We start from the raw sequence: 20,772 nt of genomic DNA, 5'->3' as shown, positions 1-20,772 counted from the left end.
CTGGCCTAGGCCAAAATTATGTCATGCATCCTTTGAGCCTTCATGGGTATTTTTCTTTTTCTTCATCTGAAGGAGTCCAGCTTCAATTTGTTACTGTAATTAAATCAGCTAGTACACTTAACACTCCCCTCACCCCAAACTGACAATGCTGCTGTCCAAATCTGCCCCTGTGCTCATTCATCCAGAGTGGTGTCTGTAGAATACAGGAGGCATAAGACTGGCCAGTTCACCAGGGGAAAACAGGAAAAAAGCCTAAAAAAAGAAAACAAATACAGTCACTGCATCTAATGATTGGTAAGCTGCAATATATTACATTTTTGGTTTTGGGTTTAATACTGCTTTAAGCTGCTACAAAACCAGGGCACTAGGTGACAGCACAGTACAATAGGGGCACTAGGTGACAGCACAGTACAATATTTGAGCAGCTAAAAGTAGAATTAAGCTGCTCAAAAATATTTTATAAACAGGTCCTCTGCAGGTTTATGCCATAATGTGCTAGTATGGTCTGCACTGTCATTGCTTGCATGCTTCCTTCTTCTGCTGGTCTTCCTTCTGCGTTCGCTCTGTTTGTCCGCTTGAATGGCACAGGAGATACCTAACCCCACACAGGTGTTGTACATGTAATCTGAGCTGTGCATGCACAACTCAGTGTACATTACTTCTGACAGGCAAGGGGTGGAATTTATATGGCGGTGTGCAAAAAGTAAATACCAAAAGTAACCTTAAAGAGTGCATGTTACCACTTAGGGTTGTCTTTTAGTCTCTTTCCGAAGAGGAAGGACCCTTCCCTGACCTCCTAGGGAGCAAGACTGACGGGGTAAAGCGAAACCCTCTCCTCATGCTCAGCTGAAGCTAACTAACGACTACTAGGGAGTACTAGATGGGGGGCTCTGTCAAAGAGAGACCCCCCCAAAGGCAGGGGTGGAAGAAACTGGTTGGCCACAGATTCTCAGATGTTTCCGCTGGACTTCAGCGCAGGCCAGAAGAGCCGTGGCCTAGAATCCTAGAGTAAAAAAGAAAAACACATTTATAAGTTCACGGTGTCACATGTGGAGAGAAAATAAATATACAAAAAAAAGAAAAAAAAATGGACCTTGCGGAAACAAATGTTTCCCCAATATCGGCAAAAGAGCCTAGCCCATGAGGCGTTGTGCAGAAAAAAAGCTTAGGTATTGTGGCCTAGTTTCACAGTAGGGTGCCAAAACTAAAGTGTTACTCCGACAACCCCAGGACACCACTCCCAGGGGATGTTTCACACCGGCCCTCTGATTCCTTGCCTCTGGTCAGACCAGGTAGCACTGCTCAAATCAGGAGGCACTAGGCCCCTTGGAATCTTCCACCAGGGATTTACTCCCAGACCCCACATCACCCAGTGGGTAAACCGGTTTCTGTTTCCACAGTAGGATCCCTCAGGAACCCCATAATAACAGTAGGGATACTATACAGCCAGACATCCCAGCTGAAAGTCTAGGATGATGGCAGAGATCCCCTACCAGACACTTATAAGAACAAATACTACACTTGATCTTGGCCAAAGGGCCAAGAGGCGATTAGGGTCTCTTCTGCCATAAAAACTCTGCCTGTCAGCAGTTTTCTAAAGTTTGAGTGTAATACCACTTTAATAGGAACTCATTACATAGAGGGATCATTACACAATAAACCCTACAATAAAGTACAAATGGCTGCTTGCGCTTGCCCTCATGTGGCATTGTCTCTCTAACAGTGAGGTAGGCTGGATCTGGTGCTCCCAGGAAGCAGCTGGAGGGATCTGACTGGCACCACAGAAGAAACCTCCAGTCTAGATGTACAGGTGAACTGCTGTAGTCACAAGACCCCTCCACATGAGGCTCAACGCTCTGGACAAAGTTGGCACAGTGCTTTCTGCAGTGACTGGGAATTCACTGCATGCCTCTGTGCCCCAACCTGGCTGCCTGCACTCCAGAATTAAAAGTGGAGGGCCGGGCAGCTGGTGGCTGACCACATGCCCAGCCACCTGTGCCCTATCCAGTCCCTCTGAGCTCCTGGAGCCAGGAAATCTATATCCCCTGGGCATGTCCAGGGGCTTTTGGGAGTCATGGGGATAGTGGGAATCCAGGGAAAAGGGCACCTGCATCTGAGCATGGTATGTAATGGGGCACTTTCCGCTACACTTCTACCTAGGCAGCTGGGTTAATCATTCATTAAACAGACTGGATATGGCAACAGTTACCATTTATCTGTTTTATTATTTGCAGTTTGACTTGTATCTACGAATGCAATACAAAGAATCTGAAGTATAATGTCGTTAACACTCAGGTTAACCAAGCATTAAGGCTAAAAGCTTGTCTGGATTTAAAACTAAAAGCCAGGAGATATCCGCTATCATTGAGCAAGAGCACCAAGATCACCCATTAAACTCGCCATAAAGTAACAATATTGCATTATAATCTTTAACTTTACACAGAAAGTGAAAGATTGAGCTTGGTCACTGAGATATTTCCCAGCAACCTTTTAAGAACTGCTATTTCATTCACCTGTTCTTCCTTCTGCAAGGTCACCACATGCCCCTGCATTTCCTAAATTTGTTTAGTGGTCTTCACGAAAAATGTTCCTTCAGGCTGTTATATGGACCAGAGTTATTTATAAGGTTGACCTGTCACATCTTTCTTCAGTTATGAGTACAGCAGTTCCTCCAAAGTGCTTAGACGGTTAAACTCATTGGACTTTATTTACTAAAGGCAAATAGACTGTGCACTTTACAACTGCAGTTGCGCTCATTTTCCCCAGAGCTTACTGAATGTGGTGAAGCTTCACTTTGTCAAGAATACCGAATCAGGTACAAGGGGAAAAAAAATGCATTTTTGCTTGCACACATTCACTATGCTCTGGTAGAATGGTCTATATACTGTCTATGGCATTATTTCTCAAAACTTTTTTCAGTCAAGGCACCCTTTAAAATTCAGAACGATCTTGAGAGACACCATTCTAAAATTTAAAAAGCTAAACAAATAGTTTTTTTTTAAAATGCAGCAAGATTACAGGTGATATATTCTTCCAAGGCAAACACACCTTTGCACACTGACTAGTATTCCAGTGTTTCTCTTTTCTCTCAGTTTCTCTCCCTCACTCAGTTAATGTGACCCCAGGGCTCACGGAGAGGGCAGGGGAGGAGAAAACATTGTCCTCCTTATAAACTGATGATGTCATCGGTTGTTAAGGTGCCGGTGGCTAGAAGGTTTTAGTGGTGTACAATGAAAACCTGTGGCTTTGTGTAGCCAAAAGTTAGCCTTGATCCACTTACTGGCTTGTATACAATTTTTGGCCAATATTTTGGGCATTTTGCTAAGGCACCCCTAAAGAAACCTGAAGGCACTCTGGTTGAAAAAGGTTGGTCTATGATATCAGTATATAATACTGGTATCCTGTAGGTATTTTGTGTGTTCCTGTAGATGGGATTAAAGAGCCACCAAAATGTAAGAAAAGTTCTGACTGAGATAGCAGTAAAATATCAAAGCTTATCTATTTTAAAAATGAATGATATTGTGATTGAAGAATTAAATTAATGTAGATAGTAGAAAATGAGAAGAACATTAGGGCATATATATTTCTTTTTTTGGTATCTTTAAAAATTACCAATTAATTTTGTTTGAAGTTTTATTTTAAATTGGTAAAACTAAAGGCCAACACATGAAGTAAAAGAAAATCTATCCAAAGTGAGGGAAATCCCTGGTTGTCACCAAGGTGACCAGAACTAGTGTCCCAATTGGAAGATTTTGCATCTAATCTTGTTCTGATGAACCTACAATTTGGGATTTTCTTTCGCTCTCTGTGATTTTAGAAAACAGGGCAAATAGAGAGGGCTAATCTCATGGAGGCACAGAGAGCAATAAAAAAACCTGACAGGTGTTCCAAAAAAATTGTTTGCCTAAAGTTTTGCCTTCAGTAAGGCCCCTTTCACATGGGCTGTCCGATCAGGTCCACCTGTCAGTTTTTCAGGTGAACCTGATCAGACCCTGCATTGTCCTCTATGGAGCAGCGGATGTCAGCGGACATTCGGTACTATCCGATCTGATCCTGTCCACCAAAAACAGACGGATGGTGATCCTATTTTCGATCCGTCTGGCGAATCAGATAGGATGCCATCGGATGGAACCAGACAGGCGGTCCATTTCCATCTGATTACCCCAGAGTGCATAGTGCAGAGGACACAGACCGTCATCTGCCTGCTCAGCGGATTTTTCCAGTGCACAAGCGAATTAAAAACAAAAAAATGCAAACTAACACCCTGCACATTAACTAGTGTGTGATTTTTGGAATTCCACACCATAATATTATTGAATACTTACATACCATTGCATGCATTTGAAGAGTTAATATTATGGAATTAACCAAACTGATGTGCATCGACTAATTGGCATTTGCGTATTTTTTGCATATGCTGCTGAGTACAATTCAAGCTTTCAGTAGGTGATACCATCTGTGGGATTTGATTTGAACCCATGTTGTGAGTCGTTCAAGGTAGGAGCACAGACCACTAGGCTACTGAGTTGAGCACAACTGTATGTAGAAAATACATTTGCTAGTGTTTGATTCTTTTAATTCTATACAATAATGTTTTGCATTGAGGCATTAATATTATGGAAACAAACATGCCCATGCTGATGTGGCATTGGCTATTAGGCATTCGCCTATTTTTAGTGAAGATGTGAACGCTATTAAAGTCTATAGGACAGGAACATTAAAAATCCAAAGTCCTCATTTTAAAAGCATATATGCAAGTTATTGCCATAAAAAGTGTATGGGGACCTGGCTACTGCCCTAGGGGACATGTATCAATGCAATTTTTTTATTTTTTAAACAATTGTTTTTAAAAGGAGCAGTGATTTTAATGATGCTTAAAGTGAAACAATAAAAATTAAATTTCTTTAAATATCGTGCCTGGTGGGTCCCCTTGTTCTGCCTGTAAAATAGCGCATCTGTGCGATATGTAGAACATGCCGCAGCAATAATGACCTTTCTAAAGGAAAAAATGTCATTTAAACTTACAGCTCGCGGCTGTAATGTATTGCTGACTCCCAGAATTATAGATGAAAAAAATGAAGAAAAAAAGTGTAGGGCCCCCCCAGTCCATACCAGGCCCTACGGGTCTGGTTGGGATTTTAAGGGGAACTCCACGCCAAAATTTAAAGAAAAATTGGCGTGGGGTCCCCTCCACAATCCATACCAGACCCTTATCCGAGCATGCAGCCTGGCAGGTCATGGTGGGGGTGACGAGCGAGCAACATGGGGGGGTGCTTTGGGCAGGGGGGCTCTGCACCCCCCCAAAGCACCTTGTCCCCATGTTGATGGGGACAAGGGCCTCTTCCCGACAACCCTGGGCTGTGGCTGCGGGCAGGGGGCTTATCAGAATCTGGAAGTCCCCTTTAACAAGGGGGCCCTCAGATCCCGCCCCCCTATGTGAATGGGTATCGGGTACATCGTACACCTACTCATTCAACAAAAAAGTGTCAAAATGTGACAGCTTTTGACAGCTGTTAAATAGGCAAGGGCGGGGCCACCCGGTGGTGTAACCGGATGACCCCGCCCTTTCTGACATCACATTACAGCACATGATGTCAGAAGGGGGAGGGGTCACCCAGTTATGTCACTGGGTGGCCCCGCCCTTTCCAATATAACAGCTGTCAAAGTGAAGAGACATCAGTCGGTGGATGCCTCCCATCGAGGTGGAGCTTCGTTAGTTTCTTTCCATTTTTTTGGGTCTGTCGGGCAGCGTGATGGACAGTGGATGGACTTCGTGGGACACTTTTTCTTTTTTTTTAATAAAATAATTGTCAAAAACTGTCGCTTGTGGCTTGTATATTTAGATACTTTTTTGGTGAATGGGTTGGGGTACAATGTACCCGATACCAATCCACATGGGGGGGCGGGATCAGCGGGCCCCCTTGTTAAAGGGGGCTTCCAGATTCCGATAAGCCCCCACCCGCAGACCCCGACAACCACCGGCCAGGGTTGTCGGGAAGAGGCTCTTGTCCCCATCAACATGGGGCACCCTCTCTGAAAAAAAATAAAAAGCATGGAAATGATGCTCCAGCATTTGACAATATAGCTAGAAGGGATCAAAATACTGACATGAGTGAAAGACACTGCAAAACATACAAAAAAAATTAAAAATAAAGAATATTAGATTAGTCCCAGTAAATTAGTGCTAGTATCACACCAGCACGTAGCGACTTGCAAAACCTGTAAGTGACAAGTCCATAAAGTGAGATGATGCCAATCCCACCACCAAATGTGACACTTCCATATAAAACAATTCCAATAGTAAAGGGGAAGGGAGGAGTTCTTCAGTGAGGGCACCTCCGTGTTCACAGGCTGCTTACCTTACTGCTGTAAGGTATACAGCGTGTTGTGAATGGTCAGCGAATAAGGCAATCCAGTTGTACAATGGATAACAATGGTTCAGTATGCAGGATGGCATATAAAAAGACAAAAAACACACAGTATATAGTATAATTCCGTGACCTCCAGAGTGGAGGGGCAGCGAGACACAGAGAAGGGAGGGGGGGATTACACTCAATTGTTTACAATGAGTGCAAGCATCAACCCACGAGCGCCGAGCTCATATCCCGCCAAGTGTTAACTTCCGTCCTCAGTCTGTCCCCGCTTCCAACTCCTCAAATCTCGTCAGGCAAAATAACAGTGTGCGGTATAAAAGAAGAGAGCGCACATAGCGTGATCCTGTATATAAATACCGTTTATTGCGTAAAAAACAGTCCCATAAACTTACATTTAAAACCGGTTGGAGTGCAACACATCCACAAGCGCCAAGCTCATCACAATCAGCTGGTTTGTGGCAGCGTCCCGTGCTCCTGACACGTATCGTCACGTGACTTCTTCAGAGGAAACCAGCTGATTGTGACGAGCTCAGCTGGTTTTAAATTTAAGTTTATGAGACTGTTTTTTACGCAATAAAGGACAGAAGTTAACACTTGGAGGGATACGAGCTTGGCGCTCGTTGGTTGATGCTTGCACTCATTGTAAACAAGTGAGTGTAATCCCTCCCTCCCTTTTCTGTGTCTCGCTGCCCCTCCACTCTGTACTATATACTGTCCGTTTTTTTGTCTTTTTATATGCCATCCTGCATACTGAACCATCGTTATCCATTGTACAACTGGATTGCCTTATTCGCTGGCCATTCACAACACGCTGTATACCTTACAGCAGTAAGGTAAGCGGCCTGTAAACACGAAGGTGCCCCCACTGAAGAACTCCTCCCTTCCCCTTCACTATTGGAATTGTTTTATATGGAAGTGTCACATTTGGTGGTGGGATTGGCATCATCTCACTTTATGGACTTGTCACTTACAGGTTTTGCAAGTCGCTACGTGCTGGTGTGATACTAGCACTAATTTACTGGGACTAATCTAATAATCTTTATTTTTAATTTTTTTGCATTGTCTTTCGCTCATGTCAGTATTTTGATCCACTCAATATTTATGAGCCTAATGTTTGCTGGGCTTATGCACTCTCAATTTTGATATACACATTTATTGTTTGTTTGCACTTCTATTGATGCCAGTATTGCTTGTATGCACTATTATACAATTTCTTTCTAGTTTTTAAGTGCCCTTATATGCTTTCACACGCATTCCTACACTTTATATATATGCTAGTTCTTCTCTGAATCTGTGAGTCCTATGTACCTGACTCATGCACTTAGGTTATCTGGCATTTATCTTTTGTCTTTTATGCACTTTAGTTTAGTCCCACCCACTTTTCCCTGTCCCCTCTTTTGTTCATCACAGCGCAATCACCATCTCCTATTTTATGCCCTATCTGCCTGTTTGGATCAGTCTTTGGGTGTTGCAGCAGTGTTCCTTTAGTTTAGGCCTTTTTTAACAGCGCAGGAGTTACCACTTTCACATAGTTAGAAGGGCCCTGTTCAAAAGAGCTTACAATCTACAAGGGTAGGACACATTAGAAAAGCAGGGATACAAATCAAGCTAATAACCATGACAAACCTATTTGGTGATCAGAACGCCTCGCCCCCAAACCCCTAAAAAGTTAGATTGCAGGATCATAAGCTAAAACAGACAAAATGAATCCAAAATCCAAAAAACACACACACACACACACTAATGTTTGGAATTAGCAGGAAGCTTCCTTTTCATCTAAACCATTACATAAACTAGATTAACATTAGCACTTGTAAGTCTAACATGTGAGATTTAGAAGTAACTAGAACAAGATAAAGGTTGGCTGAGGCTCACAAACAATGAACACATGGTCAGACTTGACAAAGACACAATTTGGAAACCATGCCAACAAAAACACACTTTTGAGGGCCTTAATGAAAAACTATACCAGCAAACACATAAAGTAATCATGAAACCACAGCCACATCATCAAATCACAATCAAACCACAGCATTATGCACCCCACCCCCGTGAAAAAAAAAACATATTGATTTGTAAACCAATATAAGCACTGCAAACAAAGATACTGGCCTCTTCTCAGGCCAAAGAACCGCCACAACTGCAGGCCTTTATATAACCTAGCTAGGATTGCTAGCACACCTCCACCCACCCAGTAAAGGACACACCCACCAGTGTAATTGATTCAGTCTCTTCATGTATGGCTCAAGTGCTCACTCCTGTTCATCAGGAACACACACTCTTTACAAATGAAAGAATGAATCAGCATATATGTCTGTGCAGGGTAAACCTAACAAATGTCCAAGGCTCTGGCCATGATCAGTGATACCATAAATCTACAAATTAAACTTGTACGTTGAGGGTACAAAACAGGAAATTACAACTTTGTGAAGGCTGCTTCACACAAATTGTTGACAAAGCGCATTTGTTATTCATCATCAGCATACAACATTAAAATATGTGTGCAGGATCACACCAGACTTATACATTCATATCTGCCCCAAAACACACAGTTATAGATTTGGTACAAACCCACACTCGCTTGATTTATAATGTAATTTCTTGGGTTTCCATTATGTGAAACCCATCAAAACTGTAATCACTGGTGAAAAAAAAAACTTTAAAACCACAACAGAGGAAGAACATACAAATCTCCAGCCAGGTAGTGGCATATTTGGGGTTCGGACCAGCGACCCCAGTGCTGCTAAGCAGAAGTGCTAACCAGTTAGCCACTGTGCTTTCACCTGGATGGAGGCTGCATCTTTGTGGTGTCAAACAGTCCTAAGTCCCATAGGTGCAATAAGTTATTCAATGCAGATGTCCTGTGGAAGGCCAGAGAACCATTGAACAACCTGCTTTTGTGATATGACATCTGTTTTGAAGGCTGGGTTTGGTTGATTTACTGTCAACATGCTGCTATACAACCATTTCAAATTATGTTGCTTTTTGCTCTGTAAGAGGCTGCAATTAGTGCTGGTGGGGAATTCTTCAGGCTGATTATTGTCCTTGCCCATGGAAAACATATGGCACAATTTGCAATGGTGGTGGAACCCTCCTCCACATAAATACTACATTTATGCACGGACATGAGTCACTAGTTATGTTTAACAACATAGGTAGAACAGACAACTTCTCTACATGAAGTGGCATGTTTGGGATTTGAACCGACAGCCCCAGCACTGCTAAGCATAAGTGCTAAACCATTAGCCACTGTGCTGTTATATGGATGGAGGCTGCATCTCTGTGGTGTCAAACAGTCCTAAGTCCCAGGGGTGCAATAAGTTAATCAATGCAGATGTACTGTGGGAGGCCAGAGAGCCCTTGAACAACCTGTTTCTGGCACATGCCATCTGTTTTGAAGACTGGGTATGGCTGATTACTGTCAGCATGCTGCTAGAGAAACAGCTCTAATTTTGTTGCTTTTTGCTTGGTAAGAGGCTGCAATTGGTGCTGGTGGGGAATTCTTAAGGCTGATTATTGTCTTAGCCCATGGTAAACATATGGCACAATTTGCAATGGTGGTGGAACCCTCCTACACAATTACTGCATTTCTTTGGACATATACAGTTGCAATAAAAAGTGTGTGAACCCTTTTGGAATGATATGGATTTCTGCACAAATTGGTCATAAAATGTGATCTGATCCTCATCTAAGTCGCAACAATAGACAATCACAGTCTGCTTAAACTAATAACACACAAAGAATTAAATGCTACCATGTTTTTATTGAACACACCATGTAAACATTCACAGTGCAGGTGGAAAAAGTATGTGAACCCTTGGATTTAATAACTGGTTGAATCTCCTTTGGCAGCAATAACTTCAACCAAATGTTTCCTGTAGTTGCAGATCAGACGTGCACAATGGTCAGGAGTAATTCTTGACCATTCCTCTTTGCAGAACTGTTTCAGTTCAGCAATATTCTTGGGATGTCTGGTGTGAATCACTTTCTTAAGGTCATGCCACAGCATCTCAATCGGGTTGAGGTCAGGACTCTGACTGGGCCACTCCAGAAGGCATATTTTCTTCTGTTTAAGCTATTCTGTTGTTGATTTACTTCTATGCTTTGGGTCGTTTTCCTGTTGCAACACCCATCTTCTGTTGAGCTTCAGCTGGTGGACAGATGGCCTTAAGTTCTCCTGCAAAATGTCTTGATAAACTTGGGAATTCCTTTTTCCTTCGATGATAGCAATCCGCCCAGGCCCTGACGCAGCAAAGCAGTCCCAAACTATGATGCCCCCACCACCATACTTCACAGTTGGGATGAGGTTTTGATGTTGGTGTGCTGTGCCTCTTTTTCTCCACACATAGTGTTGTGTGTTTCTTCCAAACAACTCAACTTTGGTTTCATCTGTCCACAGAATATTTTGCCAGTACTGCTGTGGAACATCCAGGTGCTCCTGTGCAAACTGTAAACGTGCAGCAATGGTTTTTTTTGGACAGCAGTGGCTTCCTCTGTGGTATCCTCCCATGAAATCCATTCTTGTTTAGTGTTTTACGTATCGTAGATTCACTAACAGGGATGTTGGCATATGCCAGAGACTTTTGTAAGTCTTTAGCTGACACTCTAGGATTCTTTTTCACCTCATTGAGCAGTCTGCGCTGTGCTCCTGCAGTCATCTTTACAGGATGCCCACTCCTAGGGAGAGTAGCAGCAGTGCTGAACTTTCTCCATTTATAAACAATTTGTCTTACCGTGGACTGATGAACAGCAAGGCTTTTGGAGATACTTTTATAACCCTTTCCAGCTTTATGCAAGTCGACAATTCTTAATCGTAGGTCTTCTGAGAGCTCTTTTGTGTGAGGCATCATTCACATCAGGCAATGCATCTTGTGAAAAGCAAACCCAGAACTGGTGTGTGTTTTTTATAGGGCAGGGCAGCTGTAACCAACACCTCCAATCTCATCTCATTGATTGGACTCCAGTTGGCTGACACCTCACTCCAATTATCTCTTGGCGATCTCATTAGTCTAGGAGTTCACATACTTTTTCCATCTGCACTGTGAATGTTTACATGGTGTGTTCAATAAAAACATGGTAACATTTAATTCTTTGTGTGTTATTAGTTTAAGCAGACTGTGATTGTCTATTGTTTTGACTTAGATGAAGATCAGATCACATTTTATGACCAATTTGTGCAGAAATCCATATCATTCCAAAAGGGTTCACATACTTTTTATTGCAACTGTACCTATAGATGGTGGAATGACATTAGTCAGGAGATATGCTTTTTGATTTATTCTGTGATATTTGGTGGGTCTTGGTGTGTGAGTGTAGAATAGGGATGTTACCCTCTGAATTTTGGGAATGACATTTTGGTTTCTGAAGTTGGTACACATATCACATTTTTTGGGATAAAATTATGATCAAATACTCAACAACACACAAAATTGTGACTCATTTAAAATTGCATCAGCAATGTTATTGTTTGTAGTTTGTGAAGACACCTGTGGAAGTTTTGGGTTAGATTTTTGTGAAAAATATATTTTATCAAAACATGAAAACATTACACATTACACATTAAATTACACAACACATGTGAATATCATTCTTTAAAAAAAATATGAAGAAGAAGCAACATAAAAACCCAGCAAGGACAATTTATTTTAGAGAAATAAACAGTTCATCTCAAAATTAAATTGTATTTTTTTTTTTTTGTGGAAGTAACAATTGTACAATTATATTCAATGGTTGAAACTTGCATTTGGATATATAACGCTCATTTTCACGTTCGCAGACGCCTGAACTTGCAAATTTACTATAGCGCCCGGGTAAAAAGGAATGGGAGTTAAATTGTGACTATTTTGCATGTCTGCGCATGCTCACTTGTGCTGGTACATAGTCTTAGAAAGAGGGGGAATTTATCTCTTCTCAGGCTATCAATGACATTTAAATTTATACATCAATTTTTTCAGCAGTTTAAACGCAGATCATCTTCAAGAAATATATCATATTTATATATTGTATATTATATTTATATATTTACATATTTAAAAGAGAAGTATGGGAATTTTTTTCCCCATAATTATACTTACCTACAGTAGGTGAATGGAGCATCAGTCTGATGCTCCATCCACCTAGGTAAGGGAGCAGATTGTGTGATGCTGCATTGGGCTTTGGGGCTGTGAACAGGCTATGTTCACTACTTGTGTTTAAAATACCACAATACCAGTTCACAATTAAAACAGTCTGAAGGTAAATATGGATTGTGATGGGCAGAAGACATCATTAATCTGCATCTGTAGATTTACAGATAAATGACAACAGGATACAGTACATTGTGGAAAAAAAGATAAAATAACCGAAAATGCCTCTGCTAGTGATTCTGTTGGTTGCTCCTGTATTGCCCCTAGTAGAGCTGTTTCTGTGTTTGTGAACACTGAAACAGTTTTTTCTACACAGATATTCAGGATACAAGCTGTAACAAGGATATAATTGTATTCAAACATGTCAGCTGCTTTTTAAAACAATCAATGACAACAGATACGTTTTAACTGGAAATAACAAGATAATTTTTTGTTACTGGAAAGGCGGTCGTGCAGTCCTATGTGAGCTGACCTTAGATCTCAGCATCTGGTTCCTGTGAGCATTGATCTCCCTTTGTATACTGTATTTCCCAAGGGTCTGCCTTTACATTCTGTATCTTTTCTACCTTCCTTTATGGCCTGCATAGATCTCTTCAGCACAGTTGCTGGATGTGCATTCAAGCCTTACAGATTCTAAAGATTTCTCTCGGTAATTTGGAACGTGTTTGTGCTTTGTTGTTTAGTATAGTTATTTTAAGATGCATCAGGCTTTGTTACTCTTGATAACCACAAATCAATTTTACATTGATTTCTTTAAGATTTGTTAGGAATTTTATTTTATTGTGTTTGGAACTTTATTTCACTTGGTCATACACCCATGTTTGCTGGTTTATGATTAAATTATCCAATTTAATTTTTCATATAACAGATATTTAAATTGGTTTGATCACCCCTTTTCCTTTTGACCGCAATAGCATTGATTAAGGGCTCATTAAGACTTCAGCTATCATAGCCATATTTTTTTTTGATGATGCACATTGCAATAAAAGAGAAGCATGGGTTTGTTTTTTTTTTTTTTCTAAATTCATATTTACCTAGGTGATTGCAGCATTGGTGCAATGCTGCATTTGTCTGCTGCCATCTGCTGTCTGCTCTTCAACCCCTACGCTCACTGGAGCACTGGGCTGTGGAGGGGGTGGAAGAGGCTGGCTCAGGCTCTCAGTGGCTTGCTGACCGGTGCCAATCAAGGCTCCTGGGTGAATCCTAACCATATGGTTACAATCTTTCCCCAGCCAGGACCGGCTCTGTGACATCAGCCGACAGCAGGCTTCAGCCCGCTGTCGACTGAAAATGGGTCCCAGGAGTGAAAAACAAAAAACTGCCTCTTTGGCTCTGCTGCCTATGAGGGATGAGGTTTGACCAACCTTGAATTTGCAGCAAGTTTAAAGCAGAATTCCATGTATGGATATTTGATACAGTTACATTGGTCTACTTTAGACCAATGTAACTATGCATATATCATACCTGGCTGATCCCCCTGGAAGCTGGAAATCAAAGTAATAGACACCGCTGCTGTGCTCAGCCCTTCTTTCTCAGAGCAGGCTGCTCAGCTGTCAGTTAAGTGCCAGCTCCAATCTTTTCCACAGTGACTCACCTGATGATGATATCCTGTTCGTCAGTCCTGCTGATTTCTTAAGCTGTTCAGTTTAGTTCCCCTCTGCCTTTGCCTTGGTCAACACACCCATAGACTCTCTCCTGTGTACCTGTTGAAGACTTGCTTGGCTGATGTCCCTTCTGGTTCCTGATCCTGCTTGTTGTTCCACTACCTGTCCTAAGGTACGCTGATCTCTGGCTTCCTGACGTCCCGGCTTGTCTGACTATCCATTCCGTTTACCGAACTCTGGCTATGATTTGACTACGTTGCTCTGTTTACCTTTTACTATTATTATTTATTTTTTTTTAACACAGGTAATGTTTATTTAAATAGAAAGTACAGTACACTTGAGAAATCAGGTTAAGCATCTTATATAAAAATATCCGTAGAACCAGATTCACAGTGATACATATTGAGGTCTGATAACTATGCGTCATAGGAACATGAGTCTTCTATGCAACTTTATCCCAATCTATTTACCTACATAACATTCTTAGTCCCGAATGATTTCCACAACCACCTTGGTAGAGTGTAGGCTTTTTAAGTTATGTACCCCTTTTTGTCTAGAACCACCCTTTCCCACCAGGGACTCTTCGCCAGCAAGAGAAATGGGAAAAAGGGGAAGAGGTGTCACGTAGGGCAGGTATCCTAACGTGCAGGAGGGCAAGCTACCCCCACACTACTGCGGATTTAGTATCTCAAAACCCCCTAGATCCCCGAGCTGTTGTCAGAAACACCATGTCTGCCCCTTTTCCCAAAGGCCCCCTGGAGGGGGGGCTCTCGGAAATCTCTATATGGTGAGGTGTCTCGCTTCAACCCAGGCCGCCCAGATTCTGTTGAACTTTTGAGGACAGTTTCCTCCCATATAGGTAAGTTTATATAGTGGCAATACCGCATTGACCTGGGCCCTCCACGCCCCCACCGTGGGAGGATCTCCTTGTGACGAAAATATAAGCGTAGGATAGTTTTGCCTTAACTAGATGTGGTGTGATCTGTAGATGTAGTTTAATTCTGGGTTATTAGAAATATAGTATTCTATGTCAGTCATGCACATATGTTCTTTCATTAGCAGTTGAAAGGACAGAGCTAGTTTTTTCTAGGATCTAAGTGACACCTAGATGCCAATAAAAGCTCCCATTAGAGTAAACATAGATTGCCACCTTCCTGAGGCTCAAAGGAAACAGCTAGTCATCTTGGCCACACAGATCTGCAGGGGGCATTCACAAGGCTCCGGACAGTCTGTAAGCTTTGATTAATATCGAGAGATCTAAGGAACCATTTTTATCTCTCATAAAAGCTAAAATATTAACGGCAGAGAGATGAAAATAATTCCTTTGGATCGTACACCTGATGGGTTACGTGTACATGTAACTCTGCATGTTTAGCAGAGGTGGAATCCTAAAGAACCACCCAAAACCGTTATATGGCGCCTGATTGCGGCAGGCAGGCAGTGATTGGTACTGTTGCGATCGGCATGATGCGCTGGTATCGGAAATCCTATCCATGACCCAGCAATCAGCGCCGTTCTGGGCCAATGTGACTCTGGTCATTTCAGAACACAAAACATTTGTGGGCTGAGACAGGAACACCCCCCCAGGGTTGATTGGCCAAGGGCTAAAGTCCAGCCCGCATCCATATTTCAATAAATTGGGTAGCCTGAGATATGGACATCGTTCTTCCACGAAGCCAGTTCGAAACTGGGGAGTTCCCACATGTTCCAGTATGCTTCTACTAACGGATAGATTTTCTTGGTAAAGTTTATTTCTGTTTTTATCCCTTTTTATTTTCATAGCAAATTGCCAATTTGTGTGTCTTTCTGCATTTTTTGTATCTTTTTTGGTAAATCCTTTTTCTTTGTATATCTTATATGCACTGCCCACTTTCGGGATATTAAATGATAAAATTAATAAGTGACTTCTGTGTACTAAGCTAGGACTCATAACTCCGGAGAGGTTGTTGTATTTTAGTGCCTAAGTACTCGGTTTAAGTTACGTACCAATCGGTATGCAATTGCACTGTGTGTTGGCAGATTGCATGCAGATTGTAAGCTAACAGATCTTCCAGACGGAGATCTGTGTGTGTGGTGGCTCAGCAGACCAGTCTGCGGACAAACTGTTGGGTGGTGGCAGGCTATCGTTTATTGTGTGTCTGGTGTGTGGGTGTGGGGACAGTGGGAAGAGTGATTAACACCGGGGTTCAAGCTTGCAGGATAGCTGGAGGAACCCTAGAAGTGTATAGTAATTGCTAGACTGCTCCCCAACCCTTAGAGTGCACCAGATTGTATGTAAGATTTGTATCTGCCTGTGTGTGGTCAGCTAGCTGGATTGGAGTGGAGTCTCCCTCTAGTGGTGGCCAAAGGTAGTGTAGGCTGTGAAAGTACTGCAGCCAGTCTTACATGCGCAGTATAATTTCCCCCTTATTCCCTTAGTTCCTCATATACCCCGGTCACGGAACGCACGTTGCGGTTAGTTAGTAGCCGTTGGGGTGTGAATTCGTGACAGATTGGCGGCAGCGAGCGGAATTTGCTTAGTACATTAGTACATGGTTTATTCATTTAACCTGTGTACTAAAGGTTGGAAACTTGTTAGAAGCAACTGACCTACAGAAGCTCACTCAGTGCATAATTTTTGTTTTGTAGAAGACATACTTGGCTATTTGCTCCCCACCCCCTCTTGTTTTTTCTTTTCTATCTTTTATTTGGGCAAAAAACTTGGAGATGGTAACCCACGAGATGATATGCTGGTACAAGAGGCAATCCGAAGAGACCGCGATTGACCTCTGTGAGCTAAGAGGCATCAGTACAGTCGGCAAGACGAGGACCCAGCTTTTATGTGCGTTGATAGAGGATGACCATGAACAGTTCACCATGGCATCTAAACCCAGAGACTGTGCCATTCCTGATGACTGTGTGAGATAGCATGATTCTGTTCTCAAACCCTCTCAGCGGAAGAAATCACTACAGCAGATGAAGCAAAGAGGGAGAGAGCACAAACTGAACAGTACCCAAATCCAGCATGGAAATGCAACATCACCTCCATCTGCATCAAGAACTACAAGAGCCAGACCTACATCTGTGGAAACCTTGAAGTGTTTTGTCTGTAACCAAGGTGGACATTACTCGAGCCTTTGTCCAAAGTGGAGGAGGCCTAGCCCACCAGCAAGTGTGAAAAGTGCACCCCCTACTGTGTTGCTTGTTGGGGAAAATGTAGGAGACCGAGCGGATAACCTGCAGCCAGTGACCGCAAGTAACAGCGTTACAGTCGGACTCCGAGGTATAGGATCAGAGGATGTCCTAGCTCTTCCAGGATTGAGGTGCTGTGAGGATGTGATCCCAGGGGAAGCCATATTTGTCACCGGAGGTGGAGGAGCCATCTCTGCCGTGCCTATGGCTTGTGTTTCGTTGAACCTGGACTCTGAAAGCCAAATGAAAGAAGTGGGCAGAGCAGATCCCACGTATGTAGGAGGCCATGTGGATAGCCTGCAGCTGGTTACCGCAGGTAACAGTGTTACAGTTGGACTCCAAGCTATGGGATCAGAGGATGTCCTAGCTCTTCCAGGATTGAGGAGCTGTGAGGATGTGATCCCAGGGGAAGCCATGGTTGTCACAGGAGGTGGAGGAGCCATCCCTGTCATGCTTATGGCTTGTGTTTCGTTGAACCAGGAATCTGAAAGCCAAGTGAAAGAAGTGGGCAGAGCAGATCCCACAAATGTAGGAGGCCGTGCGGATACCCTGCAGCTGGTTACCGCAGGTAATAATGTTTCAGTCGGGATCCGAGATACGGGATCCATGGATGTCCTAGCTCTTTCAGGATCGAGGAGCCATGAGGATGTGGTCCCAAAGAAAGCCACAGTTATCACAGGGGTTGGAGGAGTCATCCCTGTGTTACCAACAGCTTGTGTTGCTTTGCTCAGAGGATCAAAAAGCAAAGTGAGAGAAGTAGGCATAGCAGATGCCAGTAATGTACTATCGGGTACTGACCGGGTGCAGTTGGTAGCCCGCTATGAGCCAAATTCATCCCCCCTGAAACCTGCATCTCCACCTGAAGCCCCGGATTCACGTAAAGTACTGTTGGGTGACTCAGTGCACGTTGGGAACTCTGGGGAGGGTCAGGGGACTAGTGACTGTGGGCCAGGTCCAGGCCCTAATGGGTTTCTGGAGCCAAGGCCCAGAAAGGAAACTAAAGTCACAATGAACTCTGAAATTGATAATGTTTTGTGTGATGTAAAAAGTCATGATCTGTGCTGTGCAGACATTCCCTCTGCTGCAGTGGTGACTCCCGGGGCCCACCGGGCTGCCCCGAACTGGTCACTGCCCACTGCTACAGAGGGACTGTCTGTGAAAGGGCCCAATCCAACTGGGTCGGACCCTTGTGAACTTGGTGAAGCAGGCCTGAGGTCCCCTCACACCGTTGTCTCCCTGGTGTCTGTGGCAGATCGCTCTGAGTCCCCTGAGGCTGTTAAAAATGACATCAGCCTGGAGGAGTACAGAGGTCTGGCTGACGGACTGCCAGTTGGGGATGGCGGGATGAGGGTGTACGGGGAACAGGACTGTGACTCTGTAACCACTTGTAAAGAAAAGGAATGTTTTGAAGTACCTGCTGAAAAGGCCAATTGTGTTTCAGTAGATCCTGGTACGGACAAGCAAGGTGTGCTTGTAACCTTATGTGAGGCAAAGTCTTCTGTAGTCTGCTCCTCTGCCATCACAGCTACCAGTACTTCCATTGTGGATTCTGGGCTGTGCATCACAGAGGAAAGACCACAGGGTGAGGGGGCAAATCTGATCCAATCTGACTCTACTCCCTTGGCAGTTGTGGCTGACAGCACTGAGTTCTTAGGGGATGATACATTTGTTGCCAGCCCAGAAGAACTCAGGTGTTGTGCCAACAGATGCTCTGCTGAGGATGGAGTAGGAGTATGGGATGTGGGTCAAAGGACAACCCCCGGTGGAATTCAGTCTTCTGTGATCTTCTCCTCTGTCACCACAGTTGCGAGTACTGCTATTGCGGATTCATTGCTGTGTGTCACTGAGGGAATATTACAGGGTGACAGGGCAAATTTGGCCCCATCAGGGCCTACCATCTCAGCAGCTGCAGCTGACAACACCGGGTACTTTCTGGCTGATAAGTCTGATGTTAGCCCAGAGGAACTGAGGTGTTGTGCTGGCAGGCCTTCTGCTGAGGAGGACAGAGTAGGAGAGTATGACACGGGTCAGAGCATGACCCCTGGCAGAATAAAGTCTTTCGTGGCTTTATCCTCTGTCCACACAGCTATGAGTATCATGATTGAGGATTCATTTCTGTGCATAACAGGGGAAGAACCACAGAATTATGGGGGAAAACTGACCCTATCTGAATCTGCTCTCTCAGAGGCTGCAGCTGATGGCACTGCGTTCCTACAGGCTGATATGTTTGGTGTCAGCGTAGAGGAATTCAGGGGTTGTGCTGGCAGGCCTTCTGTTGAGGCAGAACGAGAAAAAGTGTGGGAGACAGGCCAAAGAGTGGAGGCCCTGGTACCCAGGTCATGGAACCAGGCCCAGATCACCCAGGGACGGCCTTATGCCAGGCTCAAACATCTGGGTGTGGTAGCTCATAGAGTACCACCAGATGGCCAGGGCCAATGGCTGAGAATGCTGACAACACACAATGACAAATTTGCCTGTACCCTTTCAGTAGGTAGTCAGTGGCCAGTGGATGAAGTGGATCCGCAGGGCAATCTACTGGCCAATCCTGATCCAGACCCGTTAGGATCAGTCAGAGAGGGGTGCGGTCGCCCTCTCCTATCTGCAAAGGGACAGGCTGAAATGTCGGTGGTGCCAAGCTTCAGTTGGGGGAACCTTCACCCCCATCTTAGGGAATCTTCCATGCAGACGCGTTAGCTGACCCGTTTAGGCTCAGCTGTGCGTCACCTGGAAGGGGGAGATGTGACGAAAATATAAGCGTAGGATAGTTTTGCCTTAACTAGATGTGGTGTGATCTGTAGATGTAGTTTAATTCTGGGTTATTAGAAATATAGTATTCTATGTCAGTCATGCACATATGTTCTTTCATTAGCAGTTGAAAGGACAGAGCTAGTTTTTTCTAGGATCTAAGTGACACCTAGATGCCAATAAAAGCTCCCATTAGAGTAAACATAGATTGCCACCTTCCTGAGGCTCAAAGGAAACAGCTAGTCATCTTGGCCACACAGATCTGCAGGGGGCATTCACAAGGCTCCGGACAGTCTGTAAGCTTTGATTAATATCGAGAGATCTAAGGAACCATTTTTATCTCTCATAAAAGCTAAAATATTAACGGCAGAGAGATGAAAATAATTCCTTTGGATCGTACACCTGATGGGTTACGTGTACATGTAACTCTGCATGTTTAGCAGAGGTGGAATCCTAAAGAACCACCCAAAACCGTTATATGGCGCCTGATTGCGGCAGGCAGGCAGTGATTGGTACTGTTGCGATCGGCATGATGCGCTGGTATCGGAAATCCTATCCATGACCCAGCAATCAGCGCCGTTCTGGGCCAATGTGACTCTGGTCATTTCAGAACACAAAACATTTGTGGGCTGAGACAGGAACACCCCCCCAGGGTTGATTGGCCAAGGGCTAAAGTCCAGCCCGCATCCATATTTCAATAAATTGGGTAGCCTGAGATATGGACATCGTTCTTCCACGAAGCCAGTTCGAAAC

The 20,772-nt window shown here is 43.7% G+C and overlaps 1 protein-coding gene and 1 pseudogene across 3 annotated transcripts in view; one reads left to right on the top strand and one right to left on the bottom strand.

Moving 5' to 3' along the window:
- The window catches only part of ANKRD55 (ankyrin repeat domain 55), a 171,484-nt gene that overhangs the window by 44,451 nt on the left and 106,261 nt on the right, over positions 1-20,772 (top strand). The gene's annotated exons all lie outside the window — the stretch shown is intronic.
- On the bottom strand, positions 1,372-1,551 carry LOC141124402 (U2 spliceosomal RNA; annotated as a pseudogene).

The sequence above is a fragment of the Aquarana catesbeiana genome, linkage group LG01 (genome assembly GCF_042186555.1).
Source record: "Aquarana catesbeiana isolate 2022-GZ linkage group LG01, ASM4218655v1, whole genome shotgun sequence".
Classification (NCBI taxonomy): domain Eukaryota; kingdom Metazoa; phylum Chordata; class Amphibia; order Anura; family Ranidae; genus Aquarana; species Aquarana catesbeiana.
The sequence above is the reverse complement of the archived record's forward strand: the minus strand, read 5'-3'. Positions and strand labels throughout refer to the sequence as shown.